Here is a 17,192-nt window from a genome sequence, read left to right as displayed (position 1 = left end):
AATGGCCCCTGACAGCCCCCTGACAGCCCCCTGACTACCCCCTGACTGCCGCCTGACTGCCCCCTGACTGCCCCCTGAATGGCCCCTGCTGCAGACCCCTGACAGATCTCTGCTTTCCTCTTATGCTAAAGCACCCAGAACTGCCCTGGGCCCATCCAGGAAAATTTCTTCTTTAAAGTCATTGGTTAATAAATGAATCACATCAGAAAAGTTCCCTTTGTCCATGATGCAGTATGGTCACAAGAGGAACACGATTGGACAAAGGGAATGTGTAGCATGAATTCTAATTGCCCTTAGTAATAAAAACCCAGAGATAGCTACCAGGGTGAAAGCTGAAAGATTAGAGAAGCAGAGCAGCCAGCTGCTAGTTCTTACTCAGACTGAAAGGACGATCCTATCTCTACAAATCCTCAGACTGAATGCAATGAGCTCGTGTCTCCTCCCGCCTTGTATTCCTCTCTCTGCCCAGACATATCCCTTCTTATCTACAGCTCCCTAGTGCTAGAACTAAAGGTGTGAGCCACCACCATCTGGCTCTGTTTCTCTTTTCGACTGGATCAATTTCGTGTAGCCCAGGGTAGCCTTGAACTCACAGAGATACATCTGCCTCTGTCTCCCTAGTGCTGGGATTAAAAGTGTGTGATCCCAAGTGCTGAGATCCCCTTTGTGTGAGCTTTGTTTCTCTTTTAGACAGATTCAAATTTTTGTTTTGTTTTCCAAGACAGGGTTTCTCTGTAGCTTTGAAGCCTGTCCTGGAACTAGCTCTTGTAGACCAGTCTGGTCTCAAACTCACAGAGATCTACTTACCTCTGTCTCCCAAGTGCTGTGATTAAAGGCGTGTGGCAGCCTGGCCTCTATGGCTAACTAGTGTAGCTAGATCTGCACTCCGATCTTCAGGCAAGCTTTCTTTGTTACAGTACAAACAAAATATCTCTGCAGTAATGGGCTCATATTTCTGTCTACACAGTAGGCTGGCCAGGGTTGTGGCACTTCTCAAGAATAATTTTCCATAGTGTCCAAGTCCATAGCTCTGCCTATGTTCACACTGCTGCAGCATGAAATAATCAAGGCATATCGGTCAGTTCATCACCACTGTGACCAAATAGCCGGGGAAGGGGGATTTATTTGGGCTCATGGTTTCAGAGGGTTTAGCTCTTCATTGTTTCATCTTAGACAGTTCTGCAAGCATGTGGGGGTGGGGACAGCTGTTCACATCCTGGCTGATAGAATAGCCCTGAGGACCTTTCAGTAGTATACTTCCTCCAGCTGGCCCACCTCCCGGAGTTTCCAGACCCCCCAAGATATAGAGTCACCCTTCAGGGCACATGGCCCATGATGGGGCAAAGGACTGTAAGAGGCATGGGTAGAGAGGTCTGCTGTGACGTGGTGTCCTCCCTACATCCCAGGCCTTTGCACTGTGAGCTCACAGCAGCTGTGGTTGGCTGTGTAACCTACACAAGATCCTGCATTGTGGGGAGAGGGGCTCACAAAAGACCACCAGAAATGAGGAGCTTTGGCAACTAAAGGCTGCTGGAGTATGGGAGCCGGCTGTCTTCAGAGAAGCCATTCTGTTGCCCATGCTCCAGTGGATGGCTTCATGACACCCATGCACATAAAAGACAATACTGATTGCACCCAGTGCACTGTGAAAAAGAAGACATAAAGTAAGAAGGGGGAGGGAGGAGAGGAGGATTCTGGGAAGAGTAGAGGACGTCATAGGGGTTGACATGATCGAAACATATACATGTATGAAATTCTCAAAGAATGAATAATAAATAATAAATGAAGAAATAAAAACAGCCCACAAAGCTGACAAGCTGGGACTGAGCATTAAACACATGCACCTAGGGAAGATGTTTCATATTCAAGTCACAATAGTGTGAAGCCAAAACTCCTTTACCCTGATTCCAGCTCTGCACCCACCAAATCAAGTCCACCTAAATATTTAAAGTTGATGACTATGTTATCTGTCTGTATACTGGAAAGAGGAGTCTAGCTTCTGACCAAACAGCTCTGAGTGGCTATTCTGCACTGCCATAACCAACCAGGAAGGTTCTTATGGACGCCCTCCCTGGACTTACACTTAGCCCATGGTCATAGGGTTTCTGTTGCTGTGATAAACGCCATGACTGAAGGAAATATGGAAGAAAATGGATTATCTCATTTTACAGCTCTCAGGTCACAGTCTCTCAGTGAGGGAAGTCAGAGCAGGAACTCAAGGCAGGAACCTGGAGGCAGGAATTGATGCAGAAGCAGGGGAGAAGTGGAGCTGCCCAGCTTTGTTGTCTGATCCAGGACCACCTGCCCAGGGGTAGCACCACCCACAAAGAGTTGGTTCTTCCCAAATCATCATCAATCAAGAAAATGCCTGCAGGCTTTTGTGGAGCCTCATCTGCTGGAGGCATTTCCTCAATTGAGGCTCTCCTCAGATGGCTACAGCTTGTGTCAGATTGACAGACACCAGGCAGGACAGTCATGTGGCTCCACGTAGAGCTTCCTTCTCAGGGAGTCCTGAGTGGAAGACTTCCGCTCCACCCTAACTCAAACCACAGGGCTCTTTAGCTTCAAGCTTTGCCCTACCTTCCGGTCTCCACCCTTGATGCTTTGCTTCCCTGACTAGGTCTATTAAAGGACAAGGATTTTCTGAGCCCCTCAGCAGTAAAACAAACAAACAAAACCCACTGTGCAGCCTGTGCACCCTAAGGCTGCCGATCCTCACTGGGGCCATTCCATGGCAGAAAACGGAAGTAGGGGCGCCAGCGCCTTCTCCTCTTTCACCTCTTGCCTGCGCTGTTACACTGAGGGCTACAACCTTCATCTTCGCCTTTTGCATTGGGTTGGCTTCTGCAGTGTTGCAGAGCAGCTCTACAGACTTAACCAACACTGCAGCTGAGTGGCTCTAAGTGAGCCCTGTTTGTCATTGACAGGAAGCTCGCACTTCACTTAAGGTATTACCGTGTGGTCTAATTCACTTTGTCATCAAAGACTGGTTCTCTCGCCCGAGATCTCATATAATCCTCTCAATTTTTGAAATAAATTCAAGGATCATCTTTATTTTCTAAATAAGTAGACTGAGTCCCCAGAAACATAATGTTTTGTTTTGTTTTAGTAAGAGTCTCTTTGTGGATCTCAGCTTAGCCTTAAATTCACAATTCTTTTGCCTCCTCCCTCCAAGTAAAGAGCTCACAAGGTATTTCACTGTGCCTCTCAAGAACAAACTCTTCTGTGCAAATGTTCCATCTGTACCCCACTAGTGTGTGATGGAGTGGGATTGAAACTCAGAACTGACTCCTTCATGCCAGTTAAAGAGGCTTCAGAGAAGAACCTGGAAGTGAATCCTGTACTTCTTGGGGCTAAAGCGTGACACCTGCAGTACCTCAGGATTGTGCAAAGCTAACTTGCTGTGTATGAAAGTGCTACTGTTGGAATTATTATAACTGCCGGGCAGTGGTGGCGCACGCCTTTAATCCCAGCACTTGAGAGGCAGAGGCAGGTGGACCTCTGTGAATTCAAGGCCAGTCTGGTCTACAGGACAATCAAGTTCCAGGACAGGAGTTCCAGGACAGTCAAGGGTACCCAGAGAAACCCTGTCTTGGAAAAAAAAATATTATAACTGTTAGGAATTTTTCCTAACGCGAGCTCTCTGCTGATGCAAAAATCCCAATTAAGCCAAATCACAAACCAAATTAAAAAATATCCAGGTTTAATGGGATTCCTGTGCTTCCCAGCCCCAAGGAGGAACTGGGAAGTGGCAAAGGCAACCACCACCGAGGGGAGAGGAAAGGAGATCACCAGAGAACCTTCTGGGGAAGCAGTTTAAGTAGACTGGGGGAGTGCTCAAGATTTTGGCGGGCTCATCTTGACCCTCCTCCAGGAAGGGGGGTCAAGGCTTGGCGGGCACAGGGATGGGGCCTCCAAAGATGGAGGCCAGAGACCAGGACTTGGGACTTACAATAACCAAACTTGGTTTTTGGAAGTTCGGGGTCAGGCTGGGATGCTAGCTCAGTTGGTAAAGACTTGCCTCTCTGTAACATTAGGGCCGGCTTGTTGGGGTTTATGTCCTGCCCAGTTTCCCACAGCCAGCAAGTCCCAAAGAAAAATCACACAGTGAGTCTGCATTAGGTTATAAACTGATTGACCCATTAGCTCAAGCTTCTTATTAGCCCTGGTAGCTTATATTAACCCATTATTATTATCTATGTGAGCCACATGGCTCAGTACCTTTCTCAGTGGGGCAACTCATATCTTGCTTCTTCTGTGATCTGGGCAGCACAGCGGAGGGAGCTTCCTGCTTCCCAGAATACTCCTCATCGCCCCACCTCTACTTCCTGTCTGGTTGACCCACCTATACTTCCTGCCTGGTCAATTAGCATTTATTTAAAGCATGATTGACAGAATACAGACAATTCTCTCTCTTGTGTTCTATGTCCTGGGTTCATCCCCCAGCACTGCATAAACCAGGGGTGGTGGCCTCAGCTCAGCACTCCAGAGGTGGACTATCAAGTAGCCAGTTTGAGGCAGATTGGGCTACATGCTATCTTGGAGTGGGGAGGGGGTTATTACAAGCCAACCCACAAGGTACTACACAAAGGAAGGAGTGGTTTCTCTCTGAACTGGAACATTCCAGGTGGACCTTGACGTGGACTTCACTCAGCCATGGACCTCATTTACAGGGGTTGATTTGTACTCTGTACTGATGGCAATAGAACTCAAGATCAGGAGTCATTGGCTGTTGCAGGAGGGCGTTAGAGTCTGCTCTGTACACGAAACACAAGGAAAGTGCTGGCTCTCCAGCGCCCTATGTAGATATAAAGAGCCCATTTATTCCACCTCACTGGCTTGAAGGCAAAGCTAACTGTGGGTGTGTACAGAATGCCAGTCGATAATAAAAAGCGCAGCCCAGCCCAGAGCGAGGAGAGTGAGTGTGAGCATGATGTAATGGTCTCCTCCCAAAATGCTTCACTGAGCCTCCACAGAGGTGACAAGTACTAGCAAACATTTAAGTGCCTCTTCCTGTGTTCTGTGCTAGGACCTGACAGAGACTGTTGCCAGGAAGGCCAGCCCTGGCCAGCGTCCATGCCAAAGTGGCTTCTGATTTCTGCTGACTCTACCCTACTTCTCAGTCCTTCCTCTTCAGGTTCTCTGGGAAAAGCACAGGAGCCCATGTAGATCAGAGGCCTGGCCTAACCTGGCTTTGTCTCTCTCCAGGGACAATTCTGCAGCTACAGAACAAACACAGTTTCTCCTGTCAGGTCACCTCCAGATGGACTTAATCAGCCTGGCAGGATGACTGGTCACAGGGCTCTTTCCTCTTTGATCTTTGCTCCATACAGACAGCAAAGCTTAAACTACAAACAAGAAGACTGAATTTTATCCTGCTGTCCCAGGAGGCGACAATATCCTCCTGCCCATTGCCAACTTCCCAGCTGCTAACCAAGAATGACAGAAGCGCTCACCATCTGAAATCTTACAGGATGCTGTAAGTGGCTTGAAGGAGCAGAAAGCTCCTTTGGGAGCTTAGCAACAGGAGTCACCACAGCTCAGTTCATTTCTCCCATCTCTCTGAGTGCGCATCTGTTGAGCATCTACTATATGCAGAGCCCTTTGCTGACCGCACACAGGAGAGGGTTGGGGAGGTTCAAAGACTTAGTTGCAGCTGTCCTAAATTTTAATGTCTACTGTTTCAAACAAGGCAGAGTGCAGAGGACAGGAGCTACAAGATGCCTAGGGGGTTATTTCCTGTTGGTTCTGAACAATATGTCACCAACACACCATAGCAAGCAGGACTGGTGCTGACAGCTGGCTTCCCTCACTAGCCTTTCCCGTCACTGCACACTACAGGCTGAGCCCAAGGCGTGTCTGCTTAAAGGCAAACAGAGTTAGTTTCAAGTCTGTTAGCGGAGCACTTTGGGGCTTTTAGTGTGCTCATTTGTAATTCATGAAAATAAAAGCACACTCTGAGTGGCTGACCTTCAGCTCCAACAGGCTGCTCTGAGAATTTGGAACCCTCTGAGAATTGCAGAGGGGTTGCAGGAGGCACGCCTCAGCTGGGAAAGTGTTGACTCACTCAGGTTGGGCAGGAAACAGCTGAGTCTCCTGCTGTTCTTGGTGGGGTGGGATGGCAATAGGGGGTGAGACAAGGGTCAGGGGTAGGTGTCTGAATTTACTGGGAATGGGTTGCAGGAGCATCTTGGTCGGAGTTTGTTAGCCATTTCCTGTCTCTCTCAGGATTCTTCTAGGGATTTTGAGACAGAGTTGAGCTCTGGAATGAGCTAACTGAAGTAGCCAAGTAGGAAGACTGACCTGGTATTGTAAGGGCCTGGAGCCCACTGGAGCTGGAGGGGACATAGGACACATGTTACTTGTGGAAGGAGAGTTTAATTTGGAGTTTAGAGCACCGGGAAGGAAACCCTCAGAGTTGCAGTCTTCCAGGAACTGCCCGAAGCCTGGCATGAGCCTCTCCCACGGGTCCAGCAGAGCTCAGGCAGCACTGGGACGGAACTGTGGTGTTGTTATTGTGACCTTGACCTTCCATTCTTCTGTCTCAGAACACTCATTGTAAAACATAGTTAATAATAGAAGCCACCTGTAGGACTGTCTGTGACGATGAATGACTCAAAACCCATGAAGCCGCTAGGACACTGTAAGATCCCGGGTAAAGGCTTAAACTTTGAGAGTTGAAAGGGCGACAAAGGCGTGCCAGCAGCAGCAGGTGCACAGACACTGTTGTTAAGTTATGAGTAGAATGAAGAACCAGATGTTCTTCTGTGCTCAGAAGCCATGCTAATGACAGGCTCCTGCAGGAAGCTCAAGCTGGATGCCTGGACCGAGCTCTTCCTGCCTCTAAGTCACAGGTGTGTCCTTGATTATCTAAGTCAGTGCCTCTTCAAGTGAATGCCTGGGAATCTTCACAAAACACAGACTCTGGCTCAGTGGACCTGGAGAGCTGCCTTTCTTACAAGCCCATGCAACGGCAGCACTGCTGGTCCACAGCCTTGGAGTACCATGGATGTAGCCCACATAGTCCCCAAGCCTCTTGATGAAGCCTGGCACAGTGGTATGCACACCTATAGTCCTAGAACTTGACAGACAGAAGTAGGAAGCCAGCGTATGCCATTGTCGTGGTCTGGTGCCAGCCCGGACCATAAATTATTTCTCCAGACCAGAGGGGAGGCATGGGATTAAAGACACAACTCACATGGCTTTATCGGGGGGGAGATTCTCAGTGATCCCTCATGAAATCCTGAGTTCACATCCTGAAAATTTACCCACGTTTATTCTCCAAACAGCTTTTATACCAAAAATATAAACTGAGGGGGAAATTCATTAGCATTCTGTTTCCGAGGTAACCGGGAGAATAACTCTGATCACGTCCACACCTTTCTATGCCCATTTTGTCACGTCTTTCTGTTTTCCTGCTCTGTATGCCAGCTCTGTCATGTAGGCCGAACCTCTTCCCAGACGATCTCCATATGATATTAGCATATCCTGATCCTTTTAGGATGGCGACATCCTGTCTGCAAGGCTATGTGTGGCTGGCCTGTAAGTCTGTCCGCCATACAATGTAGGGCCTGCATAATATTGCCCCACAGGCCATATCATGGGACTGCATGTCAAAAACAAACAAACAAACATAAAAACCCAACAGACTTCACTGACAGCAGAACTGTCCTCAGTCTGTGCTGCCCAGGACAGTAGCCATTTGCCACTAAGAAGACACGACATAGAAGGGCGGAAAGAAGACCACTGGGAGCTGATGCCTCAGTTTATCTAACTGAAGTATTCATCATGTGTGCTTAGTGAATGTGTCATTGGAACCTCACATCCAGGTGGTTAAGATCAGGGACCTCATCTGTTAGAGCCATAGTCCAGACCGTGTCCAGGATCACACATGTTTTAAGATGAGGATAAAGCAAAGGGCGCTCGCTGTGCTTAAGGCCAACATGCCAGAAAACACAATAAACAGGTGTGCGCTTTTATGTGCTGCATTGGTAGGAAAAGCTTCCTGTTTGCTGCCTGAGGCGCTTCTCTCATTCTGACCTGGGGCCAGAGCCCGCTTACTGTCTGTGTGTTGGTAAAGAGACTAGAATAACCCACAAACATGAATCCTATGATAGCCTCAGCTTATAATTTTCACGTTTAGGTTGCTTTCCCTACATGCTTTCAGTCTGAGCCTTTGAGAGCCCCACATTACATAGAAATGGGCATTCTCAGCTGATAGCTAGACATTTGGGTGAATTCAGGCAAGCCCATAGGTTTTTATTGTACTTAGTGAGTGTAATCTTCTGTTCTGTCCCTTTAAGAGACAAGCCCCACCCACTCCCCTCCATTCTGCTCAGGCAGGTCAGGTGGATCTTCCTTCTGCTTCCAGCCTGAGCTCTCTTTCTTTTCTGTCTCTCTCCCAAAGAGCTAGCTTCTCCTCTCCTCTTCCCATTCTCTCTGTTTCTCTCTGTCTCTTTCTCTCTCTCCCTCGCTCTCTCTCTCTGCCTCTCTCTCCTCTGCTCCCTTCTCCCTCCCTCTCCCCTTTCCCCTTCCCTTCCACAACTCACTAACTAAATATCCAACCTTACCCTGCATGGTGTGCCTATACATCTCTGTCTCTCGCTTGCTGCCTCGTTGAACCGGCTGACTCACGCCCCAGGTCCCTCACCCACTGTGCGGCTCCCTGCCTGCCCCTCATGGCCTGCTACCCACTGCCGCCCCGTAGGGAACAGTGCTGTTTTATTTTTACCACTATATTGGTGCTCGTGACTCGGCCAGGTTCTCTCCACGTTTCCTCCCTCCCACAGGTGGGCCAGCTGAGGACATGTGGAACCCTGGGCTCAGGAACCAGGTTTCTTCACAACAGCCCCACATTCTATCTGCCTGAAGTCCGACCCCCATGCACACCAGCAGCTTCGGTGGTGAGCTTTCCCTTCAGTCAGCTCAACCACTTCTCCAAACCCAAGGAACTGACCATTGAGCTCCGGGCAATCCTCTGGTGTTCCTAGAAATGGGGGGGGGGAGCCCCCAATCACAGCCCTCATGGCTACAGTTGAGCCCTTCTCTGACATTTGTCTCTGGTTGCTTCCCACAGCTGAAACGTGACCGGACGACCCAGAGTCCTTCCCACCAGCACTGCGCATGTTCAGTGTGCAGAAGTTTCTTTTCTCTTTCCTTTTTCTTTTCTTTCTCTCTCTTTTTCCTTTCTCTTTCTCTTTTTCAGGATTTTTTCTTTCTCTTTTCTTTTTCTTTTCTTTTGGACCACTCGCAAATGGTCCCCACTGTGAGAGACCGCTTGAAGTGGCCTCTAGCCTCTGGCTTCCCAGTTGCCCAGACAGGGGCCAGTCAACTTCATCAACACCCGCCCATAGAGAGGAAATGTTCTCCTATAGGCCTGTAGTGTTGCTGTTTTTTTTTTTTTCTTTGCAGGTTTTCATGTTTTCAGCTATGGAATATAAATCCTCAAACTATCAGCCACCCACCTGTAAATTCTCTGCTGGTGTCCCACCATTTCCATACCACACACACCGGACAGGAGCAAAGAGACCAGCTACCCCAGGATGTGACCAGCACCCAGCTTTCTCAGGTTCCCTGCCAAGATGACATCCACAAATAAGCAGGAAACAGTCTTGAGAATCTGCCATCCCAATCCCTTTAACCTGTTGTGCCCAACCTCCTGTCCTTTTTTTTTTTTAAGGATAGTTTGTTTTCTTTCTTTTTTTTTAGATTTATTTATTTATTATGTATACAACATTCCTTCTGTGTGTGCCTGCAGGGCAGAAGAGGGCACCAGATTTTATTATAGATGGCTGTGAGCCACCATGTGGTTGCTGGGAATTGAACTCAGGACCTCTGGAAGAGCAGCCAGTGCTTTTAACCACTGAGCTATCTCTCCAGCCCCTCCTCCTGTCCTTTTATTATATAAAAAGATGGGAATGTAATGGTCTGTCCTGTCCCTTTAAGAGACAAGCCCCGCCCCTTCCTTCCACCAAGGCAAGCACATCTTCCTTCCACTTTGGAAGAGGTGAGTGCTGCTGTGGCTCCTCTCCTCTTCGTCCCCCGTCTCTCCCCCTTCCCTTTCTTTCCATAACCCACTAAGTAAATACTCTGCATGGTGTGCCTGTCTGCCTCTGTCTCTCACTCACTGTGCTTCCTCATGGGACTGGCTGCCCTGCCGCCAACCCACCACGGTCTCACACCCACCACCTTCCACCCACCTGGTACCTACAAAGGCCTCAGGGGGTAGGACCCAGCTGTCCCTCAAGGTCCACTGCCTGCTGCCCACTGCCACCCCTCATCCATTAAAGTGAGAAGTCATAGGAATTTGACATATATAAGTAGCAAGATTTTTATTTTATTTTTAAGCTAGGTGTAGTGGTACTTGGAAGGTAGAGGAAGAAGTGAGTTCAAGGCAAGACTCAGCCAGTTGAAGGGCAACCTAGACTACAGGAGACCCTACCCCAAATAAACAAAGGGAAAATGGTTTCTTTAAAATTCATTTCTGTAAATTGGGTTCAAATTGAAAATGTCATGCATTGAAACAAACAAAATGAATACAAACCCATGTTGGTCTTTAAATGTTTTTGGTTTTTGTTTCTTGTTTTGTTTTTGGGTTTTTTTGTTTGTTTGTTTGTTTTGAGACATGTAGCCTTGGATGGCCTAGAACTTGGTATGTAAACTAGACCTTAAATTGATATAGATCCAACTGCTTCTGCCTCCCAACGAATAGGATTAAAGGTGTTCACCATTATGCCTGGTCCTGAAAGTCTTCAAGTCAGTGAACTAAGTAACATAAATAAGTCTTCGTAGCAACACACACTTGAAACGTTAAAAATTCACATGAACAATTGCTTTCTTATGTTGATGCCTAGACTGCTGTGATTTCATGAAACTGATGGATGAAGTCTTCATTTTCAGTGTGTTTTGTGGCTGGGGGGGGGTTGAGTGTATATGTGTGGTATGTATTTGTATGTGTATATGTGTGTGGTATGTATTTGTATGTGGGGGTGGTATATGAGTGTGTGTGTGCGCTCACATGTGTGAGTGTGTATTGAGAGAGGCTGATACAAAATAGCTTAGAAGATAGGCTGGCTCTTGCTTTGTGTGTGTGAGTATTTCTTTACTGGACTTATCTCTAACAGGTTTTCTGCCATTTTAGACATTGCTCTTTTTTTTAAAAAAAAAATGTGTTCTTTGATAATTTCATGCTATGAATACAATGTATTTTAGTCATTTCCACCTCTTTTCCCTCCTCCAACTTCTAGAATTTTCCCCGTCTCCTCCCAATTTCATATCCTCTTTTTTAACAGTAGGAACGTGTGTGTGTTCTCTCATAAATACATCCTGCCTGCAACCTCCCCTCCCTCAAGTCCTCTCAGTTAACCCCCTTGACCTCTCCACTCTCCCAGATCTATTCCTCCTCCATTTCCCTTTAGGAAAGAGCAGGCCTCCCAGGAGTATTCAACCAAACATGGCATAACAAGATACAACAAGGCTAGGCACAAACCCTCATATCAGATCTAGGGAAGGCAACACAGTCTGAGGAAAAGGGTCCTGAGAGCAGGTAAAGAGTCAGAGACACCCCCACACACACACTGTTAGGAGTCCCACCAGACCCTAAGCTAAACAACCACCGCATGTATTCAGAGCCTAGCACATACTCCTGCAGGCTCCCTGATTGCTGCTTCAGTCTCTGTGATCCCCTATGAGCCCTGCTTAGTTGATTCTGTGGACCACGTTCTCATGATGTCCTTGACCCTCTGGCTCCTGCTCTCCTTCCTCCTGTTCTTCTTCTACAAGTTCTGCCTAATGTTTGGCTTTGGGTCCCTGTATCTGCTCCCATCAGCTGCTGGAGGAAGCCTCTCTGATGTCTATTGGGCTAGGCATTAATCTACGAGTACTGCAAAAGATCATTAGGAATAATTTCATTGGCTGTTTTGTTACATTTTGGTTTTTTTGTTTGTTTTTGTTGTGGTCAGTCATGTTTGGTTCTACCCTCGGTCTCTGGGCCATTGCTTCTGGTTCCTGGCCATCCAGGCAATGTTGATCATGTACTCTTTTCTTTTAATCCACATAGACCAATTAGTGCTGCCTATAAGTTCATGGATGTGAGGCTGTCCACTGGAGCATGTGCAGTTTTCCTGAGATCATACCCCTGAAGGAAATGAACTCTCCTCCCCCAGCATCTGCCACAGTTAGGGGTGGGGTTTTGTCACCTCCTCTTTAAACCATGCTGGAATTTAACTGGCTTCATCTTGTACAGGTCTTGTGAAGGCCACTGGAATTGTGACTTCACGCATGCAGCAGCACTGTCGTGTCCAAAACAACCACAATGTTTCTTAATTCAACCAAGTATTTTTTGTTAGTGTTTCCAGGGCAAGTGCCAAATTCTTGAGTCCTACCTACGTAAAGCATTGCTGCCACTACGTGAAGCTTGGTGCTATGAGCATTCATGTGCATGGCCATGCTTCCCACACTGCAGCCATTTGTATGCCCATTGCCCAAAATATTATTTGAAATATGATCAACGAGGAAAATAAATGGATATCACAATTTTGATATCAGTGACTAATGAAATAAAATATTGGTGCTGGATTATCATGATTCTTATGGATGAATAAGGGATAGTTTCCCAATTCAACCAGGGCTAAAGCTAGAAGAGTATGCTTCCCTGGGACACTTGTTTGTCTCCTGGAGCCTGGGAGAGAAAAGAACTGGACCCAGGGCCCCAGACCTTTCCACTACCCTGCAGTACCCCACTGTATCCTCACTCAACCCACCAGGCTGCCTGAGCTTGAACCACAATCATATCCCCAACAGAAGAAGGACTAAATTTTTGTGACACCCCCCCCCAGCCACCAGAAGTCAGGCAGGGTATTAAGGACAAAGACTCAAACCTGTGCCACTCCAGAACAGTTGTACTCAACCTCCAGGAACCCCTGGCTCTGCCCATGCCCCATGGGAACTCAGCTCAGTCCTCCAACTGCTGAGTATTGTTCTGCTTTCAGTGGGAATCTTGCTCCATTTTATTATCCTGAACCCTGAACGAGTCCCTTCTCTCTATGTGTGTCCCTTGAACTTTATCTTTACTGTTAAGTATGCAGAGAAGCACATTCCAAATTGAATCCAACCATTTGACTGCTATTTTCCCCAGCATGCCTCACCCAAATTATGTCAACATTCACAGGGCTAGGGACTGCTGAGAGAGTATTCATCTGCTTTGTTACTAAAAGTCAAACAAAGGAGCCAGCTGTTTCAACATGTGCATTTGTCTCTCTAGACAGAAAAAGAGCTAAAGCAGTGACTCAAAAGACATTGAAAAGATAGGACAGTGTTGACCATCCTTCCTTCTTCTCACTTGGGTTAAACATCTGAGACTGAGCTCTGCCCTTCGAAGTCCTGCCCTGGCTCCTGACTTGTCTACTTCAAGGCTGTTTCATCCTAACTTGATAAAGTGCCACCTCCTTTGCTCAGCCTCAAAGAGGAGAGAAATGCCTTAATTTTTTTCTTTGTAAAATTTCTCCCTTTGAAATTTGTTTTTCTCTGGGGTCTGAGCATTCCCAGGGAGAAACAATGCTGAGGATTAGACAATCCAACTTCAGTCTCTGCTATCAAAGCCCTTCTCACTATCTCTGGCTTTTGTGTCACTCCCAACAGGTGAGATAGTTTTCTGTCTTCTTCCCTGCAAGTATTCCTACCCTGAGGCCAACTGCCAACAGGGTCACACATTGCCCCCAGAGCTGTAAAGATAACAAGGCTCACAGACACCCTCCCTTGTTGGGAAGAGGACAGAGTTACTTTCCACTGGCAAGGACTCCCTAGGGGTGTTACTGTTCCCTCTGAGCTACTTAGTCACTATTGTTCCCTAAGCTGAAGCCGGAACTGCAGCTCCCCACCCAATGTCATTGTGCTGGAAGAACCCGCTGGTGCTGGTGCTGGGTGCCTCTGGCTCAGTGCCTAGACTCCCACTGGAGTAGCAAAAGGCTCCTCTGCCTCTGCACAACCTTCTGCTCTGTCTTTGTGATGAACAACTGGGTTGTGTTTTGGTCTCGAAAACAGCACTTTCAGCCTTAGGTGCTTGGTGGGTATTAAATGAGGCAGTGCAGGCAGGGAGACCCTTTGCAGCTTTTGTGATCTGCTGACTATTTAATTTTGTTTGTCTGGTTGGATCACAATTCTTGGCTAGTAAAAAAAAAAAAAAAAAGAGCAGTTTCCTGATCCACGTTGCTGATAAGATGGGACCTCCTTCCTCCTCCCACTCAGGCAGTGGGATGCTGTAATGGTCTGTCCTATCCCTTTAAGAAACAAGCCACGCCCACCCCACCCCCCAGGCAAGCTGATCTTCAGCTTCCAGCCTGAGTCCCTTCCTTTCTGTCTGTCTCTCAAAGAGGCAGCTTCTGTCTCTCCCTTCTCCCCACTTCTCCCCTTCTCCTTCTCTGTTTCTTTCTCTGTGTCTGCCTCTCTCTCTGCTCTTCCCCTTTCTTCCCTTCCCTTCTATAACCCACTAAATAAATATCCAACTTCACTCTGAATGGTATGCCTACCCGTCTTGGTCTCTTACCTGCCACGCAGCTTCCTGCCTGGGACCTGGCTTCCTTCATGGCCTGCTGTGGTCTCAGGACCCACTGCTTGCTGCCAGCTGCTGCTTGGGGACCTACAGCATGTCTCATGGTCCACTTCCCACTGCTGCCACTCAGGAACCCGCAGCATTTTACTTAAAGCCATTACATTGGTGCCCTGACTCAGATAGACCCTCCCACTCCCTCCCAGGGTCAGGATCCAGAACTGGGTATTTTTCCACAACAACCACGTGCTCCATCTGCCTGGGCAGTGACCTCTACACACACCAGCAGCTTTGGTGGTGAGTTTTAGCCTTCACGGCTATGGTTGAGCCCTTCACTGCTTTCATAGCTAAAAAAGTGATCGGACAACCCAAGGTCAGTCTTCCTGAGCTAGCACTGCACGCGGTGTGTGGTGCATTAGACTGGGGGCCCAGGGTCCCTTGGATTTTTCTTTCTCCTTTGTTCTTTTCTTTTGTACCACTTGTCAGTGGTCCCCACTGTGAAAGACTGCTCGGAGCAGCCTCCTCTAGCCTCTCTGGCTTCTGAGTCACCGGACTGGAGCCAGTCAGGCTTTAACACCTGCCTGTAGATAGAGGACATTCTTCTACAATCCCTGCAGTGTTTCCTGCTGTTTCACACCCTGCCTATAGAGGGGAGATGTCCCCCTATAAGCCTTGTGGTATCAACATTTTCACGGGGTTTCACATTTTCAGCTATGGTATAAACCTTCACTCCACTGGTGTCCTGCTGGGTCCACTGCCTCCACTTTTCCTCAAACTGTCCCTGCCACCACTACTGCTGTCAACAAGATTGGTCAGATCCACAAGGTAGCTGTTTTCAATTCCAGCCTTTTGCTCCTAGCCATGACTTGTGGCATGGAGGGTCAGCAACAGGTTAGATCACGCCTCTAGGTCTCTCTTCTAAACAACATGTGACCGCTGCCATTTTGACTGAGGTCAGGTGACTTCACCTCCATCTTAACTGAAAGCCAAGTCAGGTGACCAAGTCCCACCATCTTTACTAAGGTATTCCTTGCCTGGTTCCCCAGTGTTGACTCTGTTACCTGTGTGTTTTGTGCAGTGGCATGTTTTTGGTAGGACCCACCAATTAGCAACCACTTCACCCAATTCCTGTTCACTCTGTGTAAGTTAAATGTACCTATGTTTACTATTAAATATTAAGTCTGTTCATTGCATCTCATTTCAGACTACAATAAACAATAAGTCTCATGTTTTAAACTGGTATGTACTTTTAAGTCTCTTACAAAAATATGCTATATTTAATCCAACATTGCTTTACCTATTGAGAGCCAGTACAGTCAAGCTTGGACCCAGATCTCCAGGCAGATTCTATACTGTAGCTGTACCTGATAAACAGCCCTCAACTGCTCAGAGATCTGGGCAATGTGACATTTAAATATTTAATTATTAAAAGACTTTTCATAACAAAAAGAGACAGGTTGGCTCCTAGCAGCAGCACTCTATTTGCTCCAAAGAAGACAGAAGGCAAATGGGCACAAAACAACATCCATCTGCAATTCATTTCAACTGCCAAGCACTGACCACTGGGAAAGACTGCCTTTCATCTAAGCTGAAGATCACCAGACAGTGGACAGAATCACTGGAATCAACAGGCTGGCTGCTCAGGTCAAGGCAGGCTTGTCTTCCTACAGATTTATTAGCCCACAGGATCTTCTGGAGCCTGGTAGGCCCTGAGCTAAACAGCAACTACGACACTCAGTGACCATGGAAGACCCTGAGGAGAGGCTCTGGGTGTCAACCAAGTAAGCTCTCTGTTCTTTTTAAATCAATAACTCAAGTAAAATTTTATCCTTCTCAAAGATCTCTGATGCAGTTTGACAGCTAAGAAGTTTTATGTTTTAAAAGGAAAACCTCATCAAACAAATTTCAACAAAATGCAAATACAAGTTATTAGGTGTGTACCTACAAGTTATAAGGGAGTGAGGACAAGTACATACTACGAAATTTCTCTCTCATGTAGCCTTCCATCGCCTTAAAAACACTTTTCATTTGCAAAAACATCTGCCACAATCATTCTGCTGCTGTCTAAAACTTCTGTTTTCACAAACCCAAAGAATTCTTGTGAGTTCCAGGGGGCTGAATTGAAAGATCCACCTTAAACAGGTGAGTTACACCTCTCTTAATTCCCTGGCCGTAATTTTTTTTCCTAAACTTTGTCCTCTGTTCTGCCAGTACCTTAAACAGGTGTAAGAGACACCAGACATTTCCATACCACAAACACCAGACAGGAACAAAGAGACCAGCTACATCAGGATGTGACCAGCACCCAGCTTTCTCAGGTTTTCCCCAAGATGACACCCACAAATAAGCAGGAAGCAGTCTTGAGAATCTGCTACCTCAATTTCGTTAACCTGTTATGCCTAACCTCCTGCCTTTTTATTATAAAAAGGAGGTGGGAATGTAATGGTCTGTCCTGTCCCTTTAAGAAACAGGCCACACCCAATCCCTCCCCCTGCCATCTGCTGAGACAAGCTGATCTTCAGCTTCCAGCCTGAATCCCTTCCTTTTGGGCTGTCTCTCCCTTCTTCTCACTTCTCCCCTTCCCCCTCTCTATTTCTCTCTCTATTTCTCTCTCTCTCTCTCTCTCTCTCTCTCTCTCTCTCTCTCT

Source organism: Microtus ochrogaster, chromosome 16, assembly GCF_000317375.1.
Source record: "Microtus ochrogaster isolate Prairie Vole_2 chromosome 16, MicOch1.0, whole genome shotgun sequence".
NCBI lineage: Eukaryota > Metazoa > Chordata > Mammalia > Rodentia > Cricetidae > Microtus > Microtus ochrogaster.
This window is presented reverse-complemented; position numbering follows the sequence as displayed.